The following is an 11,563-nucleotide window of genomic DNA, read 5'->3' as shown; positions in this document are numbered from 1 at the left end:
AACCATTGCAAAAGAGGGTGGATGTAATCAAAACACCCGCTAGTCAAGCCTCAGATGGTGGAAAACCATCATGAGTGACATTAAAATCGTCGCAAGAGAGACATTTAGTGACAAATAAGTCACATGTCATAATGTATTCGCTCAGTCTGTTTCCATTGCACGTTACCACATTGTTCAACTTTTCCAAATAGATATTTTGACTTTTTTTTTTTTTTTTTAATGGAGCAAATTGAGATTACACATATAAAAACAGGCGGATGTAAACACGCTTTTCTGACATGATCGTGCAGCTATTGTGGCATGGTGATGATGTTGGAGAGCAGTTTGATTGCACCCTCATTTCTCAGTGATGGCGAAAGCGCACTCACCGGCAGCTCCCCGTTTAGCCCTGCTCTGGTCGAAGTCGAGCGCCACTCGCCTCGTCTCCGACGAACTGCCCCATTAAAACGCAGCTTGTGGCAAGTGTCAGGGAGAGGTGCAGTGTGAAACATGAGAGCAATAACAGGAAAGGAGCACATCACATTGCGCCCCCCCCCCCCCCCCCCCCCTCCTGTTGGGGTGTTGATTGAACTGATGCGTCGCCCCAAACCTCGGGGGGGGGTAGAAAAGTTTCAGCCTGACGTCATTTAACAGACTCCCCCCCCCCCCCCCCCCACACACACACAGAGTTGTATGAGGAAGCTTATGAAGGAGCCCTACCTGCAGAGTCTCAGATGTGTATAAGGAATTACAGCTGGGGGCCCGGAGGCATGCAGTGATTTGTGCTGAGGCCGTGGTGAATTGCAGTCATATCAGAGCTGTCCTCCGGGCTTCTCTCGAACACCAACCCTGTAGGCAGCTAAGTGTCCAAGCTGCCTTTCAGTCAGCAGCGCTGCAACTGTAACACCCCAGAGCCATATAGCTTTATTTTGAAGGATACAGGACGAAGAGAAACATGTCATTTACATATCAGTGCATGTTAATTATTTTCTTTTTTTTTTAAATTGTTACACCGCAGCTGGCCAACAAGTGAGATGAACGATTATAAAATGATTAATTTGTGAGTTACGACTCCCTGCCCCATCTCCTCCCGCGGATACTAAATCACAGAGGAAGAAAAGCAAAGCTAGGTGCTGATTAATTCAAACATAAACTCTCCTTACAACAAGCCTCCCAGTCAGCTCTAAATAGGCCCATTGTTCAACTGAAATTCGCTCTCAGACGACACAGCCGCCTTTTTCGTGCCAGTGTTCTTGTCAGTGAGTCACCAATTCATTTGGTGCATTCTGTGGGGGCTGGCCAACGGCAGCAATCGCGTGCATTTTTCGAGTTGGTTCGAACGCGGAGATAGCTACGACCCACGTGCAGCCTGCTTGGACTTTACACGGAACACCTGCGACAAATGTGTTAACAGCCTTTTGTTATTGATCAGCATAAAAAGCACAGTTAAAACTCATTCAGAAGTTTAATTGCACGTATTTGGCTCAAAAACGGATCCGTAATCCGTGTGAGCGCTGGTCCTAGTGTCAGCCAGCAGTCAGAGTGATGAGGCAGGAGTCAGCGCCTTCACTGGATGAAGAGGTCACAGCCATGCTTAGAGGGCCAGGAGAGCTAATTAGACTGGATGAATGACGGGGACCTGAGGGGCTAAATGCAATTACCAACAGAATGAAAGGCATAAGTAGAGGAGATGAACCCATGAGATGAGATGATGAAAGTATAAATTCTTCAACTCTAAGCCCCGAAACACCTGAAGTCAAAATCAAATATATGCAGCGCTGAGTAGGTATGAGCTTCGAGATGGCAGGAAGCTCGCAGCACAAACAGCTTTGGGCTCATTACCACGCAGCACACTCGGATCGTCGTTAGGGATGTTATATGGACGAATATGCCGCCCTTCTGTCGGGGAATTTATGGACAATATGACGACCATGATGACTATGTGAGAATCTGCCTGCTTGTCGAATTAACTGATGAGCTATACAAAAATTAATTTAAAAAAAAAGCTGCAGTGTATCGGGATAACAAGGATCACCTGCACCTAAATATATACATCCCCCTCTCAGCAGGTGCTGCGAGATGAGTCGAACGGAGCCTGCAGACGGCAGAATGTCACTTCAAGCACGTCTGAAGAGAGAAGCCGCCTGAATAATCATTATAGCCTGTTCAGCTATTTCCCGAAACAAAAAAAAACAAAAAAGGCAGCAATAAGCAGAAGGCAGTGCTGGTGCTTCGTGTTTCATGTCGTCTGTTTGACGACACGCGGGAAACCCGCACGGCTGTCTGCTTGGCTTCCTTCCAACACCGTTTGTGAGTCCCTTAATGTCTTAGCAGTATATAGGAAGGATGTCTGGAGGAATTTGAATCTGCAGAAGTAAGACCGGGGTTGACGCTTAACAGTGTCTGACGGCACAATGGTAATAAGAGCAACAGGGCAAGCATGAAACCCCCCAAGAACATTAGTACACACAAGTGAGTGAGCGGGGATGAGTTGGTGATGTAAATATCACTGATAATAAAATAATTTTATAGAAACTTTAAAAGAGAACCAAGCCAATCCCAGACAGGAACGTATAGATCCTGGAAGACACTGCAAAATCCCAGAACATGTCAAATGATATACAACGGTTAGTTTCGATCAAGTATTGGTTGGACAAGAGGCATTGTACGACAGCACTTTAAACTATTGTATCACTCCGCTTTACAGGCGTTCTAATATCTTAGATTGTAACAAACTTTGCACAGCATGAGCAAATATCCACGAATACCATTTGTGTTCAATTCTAAATGTTCGTCAGAAGATGACGAAGGGAAGGAAAGAAGCCTGGATACTTCAGCGACAACTTCCAGGTGCGCTCGTATGATATCGGACGACCTGGACAAATTAGAGAAAAAGCAAAAATAGGGCTTCAGCACTCGGCCTGCGGCTCCATACCTGGTGCAGAATCACGGCTGTGCTGATATTCAGTAAAATAGCACTTCCTGTGTGATGTTGCTTAATTTTTGCTTTCTAGAATACCCGTACGGCGACTAACAAACATATGGCCCAGCTCGATTAACGGCGTTGTGTCCACCCTTCAGTCCCCCCCCCCCTCCCCCCCCCAGGTGTTAGGTTAGGTCTTTCAGCACTAATGCCATTGTTTGTGCTGCTCGTGCTGTTAGCACCGTTAGCATCTAGCCACCGGCTCAGCTATCGTCATGTTGAGAGGCATTTGGAAGCAATAGACATGCTCTGAATTCCGTACAGAGAACCTTTAATGTTAGGCAACTAAAACATATGGTTAATCTTTGGCAAAGCTCGTGTTTCGGCTTAATAAAATGGTGAGCACCACCACCCCGAGTTACACACCTCTACCCTCCGCCTTGCTATATAAGGAAACCCTCTAAACCCTGTGCACTGGGACTGCACATTAGCATTAGATGCAAGGTGTGGAATCATCCAATATGGATGCAATTCCTCTTATATGGGCTGATGAAAATTTATATGTGAGATGGGGCTACAAACTGTTGTTGTGTGCAGCAACAGAAAGCCATATAAAAAAAGTTCAACAGAATACTGAGTGAATTCTGTGGCTGCTCGAGTCTGAGTTCTGAGTAAAGCAGCCCCGCCGAGTGCCACTGGCACTTAGACATAGGGAGTTGAAAAACAAGTTCAAAGGGATTGTGGAAGCTTTGGTCTTGACCCAAGAAAACTTGCGAGGGACAAAGCAACACCCTGAGAAAACAGCAGGCTGCCAGTAGAGGTGGTTTTTTTTAAGAAGGATGCGGCAAGGGGAGTTAAAATAGATTCTCAAGCAGAGGCAGGGGACCGACTGGGGAAGCCTTGTTGCAGGGCTCTGTGTGGCCAACGGGGAGACGTGTGAAATGACAGATGAAAGGAAGACGCTCAGGTACAGCACGCCGAGCTACTGTAGCAGCTGTTGCTAGAAAGGCTGTAAAGACAGGATACGTCCCCGTGTAAATTTTCGGTGATATGAATTCGCAGGCTCATTCATTTCCAGTCTACCGCTGAGTCGGTGCCGAGTGTGGGATTCAAAGAAAATCGACTGAAAAAAAAGAGCATGTGCATTTTCCTCATGCATCATCCACATCCCCGTGAGATGGAATAAACAAACGTTAGCCACAGGGTGTGAGGGAGACCGGAAAGCACCAGTATAAACAAATTATGTAATCACGGCAAAACGGTAGAGCAGAGGCAGGTGTTCAAAGGGTTCACAGCTCACGGCAGAGCAAACAAAGCATGATGAGCACATGCGGGGCATGAAATCCCAACACAAACACAGCCCCTAGGCCTGGACTGGACAATAACTGGTGCCTTTGAGCCAGAAATGCACAGTGCATGACGTCTGCAACAGCAGCGCATATTAAAAGACATGAAAGCAGCTAAGATTAAAAAAAAATATATATAGACAAGGCAGGTACGTGTGACATAAAGGAAGCCCATAAAAATCTCTTTCTGAATGCAGAGTGGAACTTGATCAAACCTGAAGTGAAGCATTAAAAATCAAAGAAGATCAGAGGTACACTGTTGCATCACCCCGATGAAGGCTTGTTCATGGTGAAATGTCTCGCTAAGTTTTAACTATTTAGATTGTCAGATTGGAGACTTTTGCCCTGGATGGTCTTGGGCCGTTTAATACATTCCGCTGGTCTCCATTTAGAGGAGCGGCTATATCGATTCCTTTCTGCTCAAGACACTCCTGGTGCCGGCACTCTGAAATCTCTACTAACACCTCAGGTTATTCGCATCGATCCTATCCAAAGTGTTTTGAGTTCTGCCAGATGTGTAATGTGTAATGTTAATATCATGTAACAATGAATAGTCCGGTATTATTATTCCCGCCAGGTGTAAGCCTGTGGGGAGATCATGTGCTTGGTCGTGCGTGTGTTTGTATGTGTGTGTGTGTGTGTGTGTGTCTGTCCATGCTAATCTCGCATGCCACTGGACCCATCTATCTAACATTTGTTGTGCACATTTATGACTGTTTGCTCAAGGACCTCATGGTTGTGATGATTGAAACCTGTTTTATTGACCGTTTTATACCGTCTTTGACTGTTGAGTGCTGACTCCTCGCCTCTCGTAGGGGCAGCAAGTGATCAACAACTGCTTCACGTGCAAAAAGCCTTTTCCGCAAACAGCTAAGCTAAAAACAAGGCTCACCTGGTCTGTTGCAGGCCACATTTTGGCCTTTGTCATGGCTCAAAAACAGACATCCATGTAGAAAGCCTTTGCAGATTAATCCCATACCCAATATGTTAAGATCCACTTAAGTTAGCCACAATAACTTGAGTAAGGAGGGGCAACTGAGAGAGATTCAACTCTTCTTCGTTGGGATGGAGTCACACCTAGCAGAGATCTGCACTCTACTGAAGGCAGAATTATTACGTAATTCTGAAAATACTTCAAATGTCACACGGAGGCGTATTCTGTATGTTAAATTCTAACATTGACTTTGTAATATAATCTGTGGTCCAATGCTTAACCATTGAAAGTTACGCAATTGGTACTCAGATAGCAAGTGTATAATCCTCCATTAAAGCTGTTGTTCTTGAACATGTAAGTATCTACCTACACTGACACTTCAACTGCATTCATTTATTCCTCTTCAACTTCTTCCAATGCTTATATTACATAACAAAGCTCTCCAGCTCTTCTGAGTTCCTCAACTTACACGGTTCATACACAATTTTCAACTGACATATTCTATTAGTATATTTGCTTGAACTGGTACTTATTTCTTTCAGGACATCCACTTCAACTGAGTTGAACTATTCAACGGACATTTCACCTCCTTTAATCCCTTTCTCCTCATATTTCAAGTCTTTTCAGTGCTTATACTTTGACTAACACTTATGGGTCTCAGGTCTTCACCTTTAAAAGAAAACAAAACAACTTTCAAACTAATACTTCAACTTGGCTTTCACAATTAAAAAGGCACCTCAACTCCGTGTAGTTCTTACACTTGAAGATGAAACTTCTTTAAGTATTTGTACTGCACTTGTATTGCAACTACTGCTTCAACTTATTCAGTGCTTCAACTGCAAATTTCCTTCAGAATCAAATCAAGCTCCTTCTAGTTTGTAATGATCAATGTGAATTGATAACACTTTGTAAATGTGACACTAATGCAATGGATAATTTCACAGTTTGACTATATCAGATACATGTATTTCTGATGATGCTTAAAATGTATCAACCCAGGGAAACCAAGACTCTGTACATCGTTTACACAGAGTCCTGGTACTGTGCATCATATCTAAATTGGTAGTCCTTATTATGATCCTTTGACAAATACACACCCATTGTGATCTAACAGTATTGCTTCTCAGACAGCAAGTACATGAACTCCCATTAAAGCTCCTGTTCTTGATCATCCTAACATGTCTTCATCAGTCTTTGAGGCAGATACAGTGACCTGCAGTGTCAGTCTGTTTAGCTGTCTGTCGAAAGCCCGTTTTTTTTTTCTTTTTACTAATTATAATGATTGGCCCGTGACAGCGAGCCACATTGCAGCTGGGCAAGAGAAAATGAGGTCCTTTGAAGTTCCCTCCTTTGAATGGCGACAACCTGGAGGCTGCTTTGAAACCATACAAAGGGACCGTGCTTATTATGGCCCAGTAGCCTGTCCATATTTTGCCCTTTTACAAAAATTGAGGAGTAATTGGAATTGGCAGCATCAGCCTTTGCTGAAGCGCGATCATGAGCGTGACAGACTGCGGAGCTTTGTGATCGTACTTATGTGATTCATCTTTATCGTTTTTGTTCTCCTTCCCGCTGTATTTGCAATGTGTATTCATGTCAGTGTTTTATGCTTAACGTCTAATCTTATATGACATTGTGCCCGACACAGCGTGTAGCCGCCATGCATGTCTACTTTTACCACCAATATGTGAGATATCTTCAGTTCTAACACAGGGTATGTGAAGGAAGATAGGGGGTTATTTCACGAAAGAGGTGGCAGAATGAGAAAAAACTAGGAGTCATGGAGGCCCCGGAGACTGCTCTGAGGGCAGCTTTGCCCCATTTCTCGTGGCTATGTAGGTTAGCGGGGAAAGGACTGATGTAAAAGCGATCCTAATGGATGCTGGCGGTGAGCATCAGGCTGCCGGCCTTGGCGTAAACAGGAGCCCGTCTGTCCGTCCATGGCAGACGGAAAAGAGATGCGGTGCTGTCACTCCTCTCAATCACATCTCCCTGAGAAAAAAAACACTCAGACACTAATGAAGTGAACCGCAGATACAGAGACACAGCCACAGACTCCACAACCTCGGAGCTTTTAGCGCAGATCGCTGCTCAGTCATCCAATATAGCTTTGTACTTAGAATCCAAATTTAATCGCTCTTAATCCAAATTGAATTAGCAATTCATGAGGTATTTACTGTGCCAAACACATTAAGAGATCCATGTGAAATGAATTCGCAAGACGCTATTAAGCAAAATAATTTAGTTAACAGGACTTTATGTTGAGATTGTTACTTGCAGTCATACTTAAAATGTTATCAAAAACACAGAGAATAGAATGAGAGAACTTACTTTTAGTCTTCCCACGGCCTTGTACGAGACTCAAATGATACTACTACCTGTTGATCTTGTGTAATGTCGCAAATTTTTGAGAGGGAAATGTGTCAGGATAACAGGACTGAGTAAAAATCTGGGGACGTCCCTGAAATGTGTATTTATACATATATAATATAACATATTGTGAATTTACGGTGTGAAAATGTATTTTATGTCTAAATTGGAAATAGGGTCACACAACAATACAAAAAAAAGTAACATGAAGGTGTGCACCAAATTTCATAGCTAATATTTGTTGAGATTTTTCTCTCAGAACCACAAGTGGGAACCTCGTGGTGGCGCTAGAGGAAACGTCAGACGTCATTGGGCTTCATCCTCTGGGGACCATGAATGATTGTACAACATGTCATGGCAATCCAGCCAACAGTTGTCTCGACATTTCAGTATGAACCGACCATCCAACAGACCAACATTAGCATAGTAATCTGCTGGACAGCCATTTGCAACATGTTTATGATAAGTAAAGTTGTGATTTCTTCATATTTAAATTAAGTAACAACCTACACCCTCTCCATTCATGGGTCAACCACAGGAGAATACTTCTTGTAGACTATTAGCGCGCAGAAGCTGCTGGATTTACATCCATACAGCTAATTATGTGTGAAACAGTGAAACAGAAGGTGTCTTCCAGCGTGTAATTATCATGACTAAAAAAAGGCATCCTTTGAAGCCAGGGATATTGAAGTTCAGACACATGATCAGAGATTTTCTTTGTGAATGTGAATAAAAAGGCAGTGTGAATGGGAAATATGCAACACGGACAGATTTACCTCCCACTCATTTGGGGCAGATATAGATGAAATGGCATTGCATGAAAAGTCTGCCCTCCAAGCTGAATGATGAGCTCGGAGGAAAGTGATACAGATCTAAAATAGAGATTTCTACTGTCAAAAGAGTCTACATTAAAAAGGAAGGCAAAAGATGCAGAAAAGTGTTAAGCGCTACACACGCTACACAAACTAGAGTTGTTTGGAGGAGTGTGACACTGATATATCTTTTACCAATATATCTCTTTAAGGTTCCTCAAGACTGCAACTAAAATTCTCTGTAAAATGTTATTTCATCCATCCATCCATCCATTTTCCTCCGCTTATCCGGGGTCGGGTCGCGGTGGCAGCAGGCCAAGCAGGCTGACCCAGACTTCCCTCTCCCCCGCAACATTTTCCAGCTCATACTGGGGGATCCCGAGGCGTTCCCAGGCCAGCTGGGAGGTATAATCCCTCCAGTGTGTTCTGGGTCTTCCCCGGGGTCTCCTCCCAGTTGGACGTGCCTGGAAAACCTCCAGTGGGAGGCGTCCAGGAGGCATCCTAATTAGATGCCCGAACCACCTCAGCTGACTCCTTTCGACGCGAAGGAGTAGCGGCTCGACTCCAAGCTCCCACCTGATGACCGAGCTCCTTACCCTATCTCTAAGGCTGAGCCCGGCCACCCTACGGAGGAAGCTCATTTCGGCCGCTTGTAGCCGTTATTTCATGTAAACAGTCAAATTATAGACATTGTCAAAGTATTGGCAATGGGCAAGTAATGTTATTATGAGCATTACTTTTCAAAACCACAGATTTGTTTAGGATATGGTTGGTTAAACACACTTAGATGAGAAGATCATGACTGTGTTGTTCAAAGCCAGGAGACGGTTAGCTTAACCTAGCATAACAGCTAGCCTGGCATGGTCCCAAGGTTGAAGGAAATCTGCCTACCAGCACCTGGAAAGCTCCCTGTTTAACATGCTAGCACCTTTTATCGTTTGTAAACGATAACGTACGTAAGTGTGCACATGCAGTTTGACAACGGAAGAACGGCGGAGTTCAACAGCTTGTCAAGCTATGCGAGGGTATTAATGCCAAAGATCACGATTGCAACCTAACCAAATTAGTGAGTGTGTAGAATAAATGTGGTCCAATATTTAGTGGCCAAAGTATACAGGACGTCAAATACCAAGATAAACAGATTCAGAGTTTTGAGTTTATTGAGTTTTAAAATGGCCGCTACAAACAACAAGTATTTTTGATCAGTCCCAGCGGTGATCAACGCGTTTGACAGCTTGGAGCATAGACGCCGCCGGTGTTGCAGTTTAAGGAGTGACCGTACTAATTGGTGGCTCTCAGCCATTGCTCGTGGAGGCCACAGCTGTTGAAAACACAAACCGCATACTCATCTGTGTTTCTTATCTACGCCAACCATTTACGTAAATTACTGCGAGCAACCACCGAGCTTTCGGCTGAAATTCGACAGTTAACACGACCACTCGATAAACTGAAACACTTGTTGCTCTGAAGCGGTTGTGATCCTGTCGGAATTCTGTCGAACTTGAGTCCGCTGTTGTAATATCGATTCTGAAGCTCCAAGCAGGAAACAACCAGCCATGCTGATGCTGGGAACAGTTTTAATTCAATGTTTAAAGCTTGCTACCTCTTCTGGATGGCTGGGGCAGTACAACCTTTATGTTGCCAACATGTGCACGCAGGGTTCTTTTCAAACACAGTGAGCTTTAAGGGCGCTAGTAGGAAGATGTTATTTTTTTCAAGCCTTGGACAGGCTTGCTGTTTCCCCGTATCCAATCTTTAGCTTAGCTAACGTCTCCAGCAAAATATAAGCGTGGTATCCATCTTCTCACTTAACTCTGGGCAAGAAAGCAAAGTGTATTTCCCAATATGTTTTATTCCTTTAAAAGCCTGTAGTAGGAGATACCTACGGCAATGTTTAGAGAGAAAGTCTTACTTCAACATTAAGAAACCTACATTTCCAAACAAGATATTGGGTAGGCAGAGAGTTGTTTTTGAGCATGTAAGTATTCAGTGTAATGATCAACATCCAAAATGTGTGAATAAAAAGACTGTGGTTAGCACCTACTGAAGCAGGTGGGAAGTAACAGACGTCCAAAAGTGATACTTAAAGACACAGATATTGTGGGTGACGTGCATGATTATCCAAGCCTCGGTTCCGGCGCGAGAAAAACCTGCAAGGAACAAAGTAACACCATTACAGTGTGCTAACACTGCCAGTAAGTTGGTTATTGGTTGGATCTGTTCTGACTGCGGGCGGTTAGAGAGTCTGATTGCATCTTTGTGGTGGTCTGCAGCCACAAAAATGCCTGAATAGGTAAATCTAATATGTCATGTATTTTTTCCACCCTGTCATCACGTTACGCCATCATAGCAGCAAACTGTACAGCAGATGGCTGGCAGGTGGCAATAAGGCGGTAAATATATATTTTCTAATCTTATCCTAGTCCCAAACAACGGAAGTAATTGTTTCCTAAATAGCATTTGTGAAAATTCAAAAGAGATACAAAAAGCCAATGAGAGCTTCATCAATTTCTCATGAATTGAGACCCAGGAACCTGACTGTGCTTTTGAAGATGAAAAGATTTATAACAGGAAAGAAAAAAGATCTTGAGGCACTTTTATGTAAAGCAAGATGATGAGGTACATGAAAGTCCTTTGAATCTGGAGTGACTACGGTTAAAAATGAAGACCATACACTTTTGACTTTCATCGGGGCAGAGATAATAGACTAGTATTATATATATATATATATATATATATATATATATATATATATATATAGTATTTGGATTTGGATATATAGGATTTGGAGAATCTACCATGAGGAAGTTACCACAAAAAAAGAGAACTAAAAAACATGTATTAAAATAGTTCTACAAAAATTGCCATGGGTCCTTTTGCCTCTGAGGAATATAGAGTATTGGGAAGCCGATCGCCTCTGTAGCAGTAGCAAGGCTGCAGCGCTGTTCACAGAATGCAATCACATCAGCAGGGTGGCCAGTGGGTAGCCACGCAATTTGGAGTGGCTGTTGACGGTCAGTGACCTTGAAAACTTCAGCAGGAGCCAACTTTTTTTTTTTAAAGCTGACTCGCTGGCTGACCGTCCACACACTGAGTCTGAGTCTGCTGCTGCTGCAGCTCCGTACGGAAGAAGTAAAAATAGGACTTAGTATGTTCTTCTTACTTAGTACTTGTTCTTCATGATGTGGCTCAAATTTAG

Source organism: Anarhichas minor, unplaced genomic scaffold, assembly GCF_050575085.1.
Source record: "Anarhichas minor isolate MPS153535 unplaced genomic scaffold, ASM5057508v1 ptg000040l, whole genome shotgun sequence".
In the NCBI taxonomy this organism is placed as follows: Eukaryota; Metazoa; Chordata; class Actinopteri; order Perciformes; family Anarhichadidae; genus Anarhichas; species Anarhichas minor.
This window is presented reverse-complemented; position numbering follows the sequence as displayed.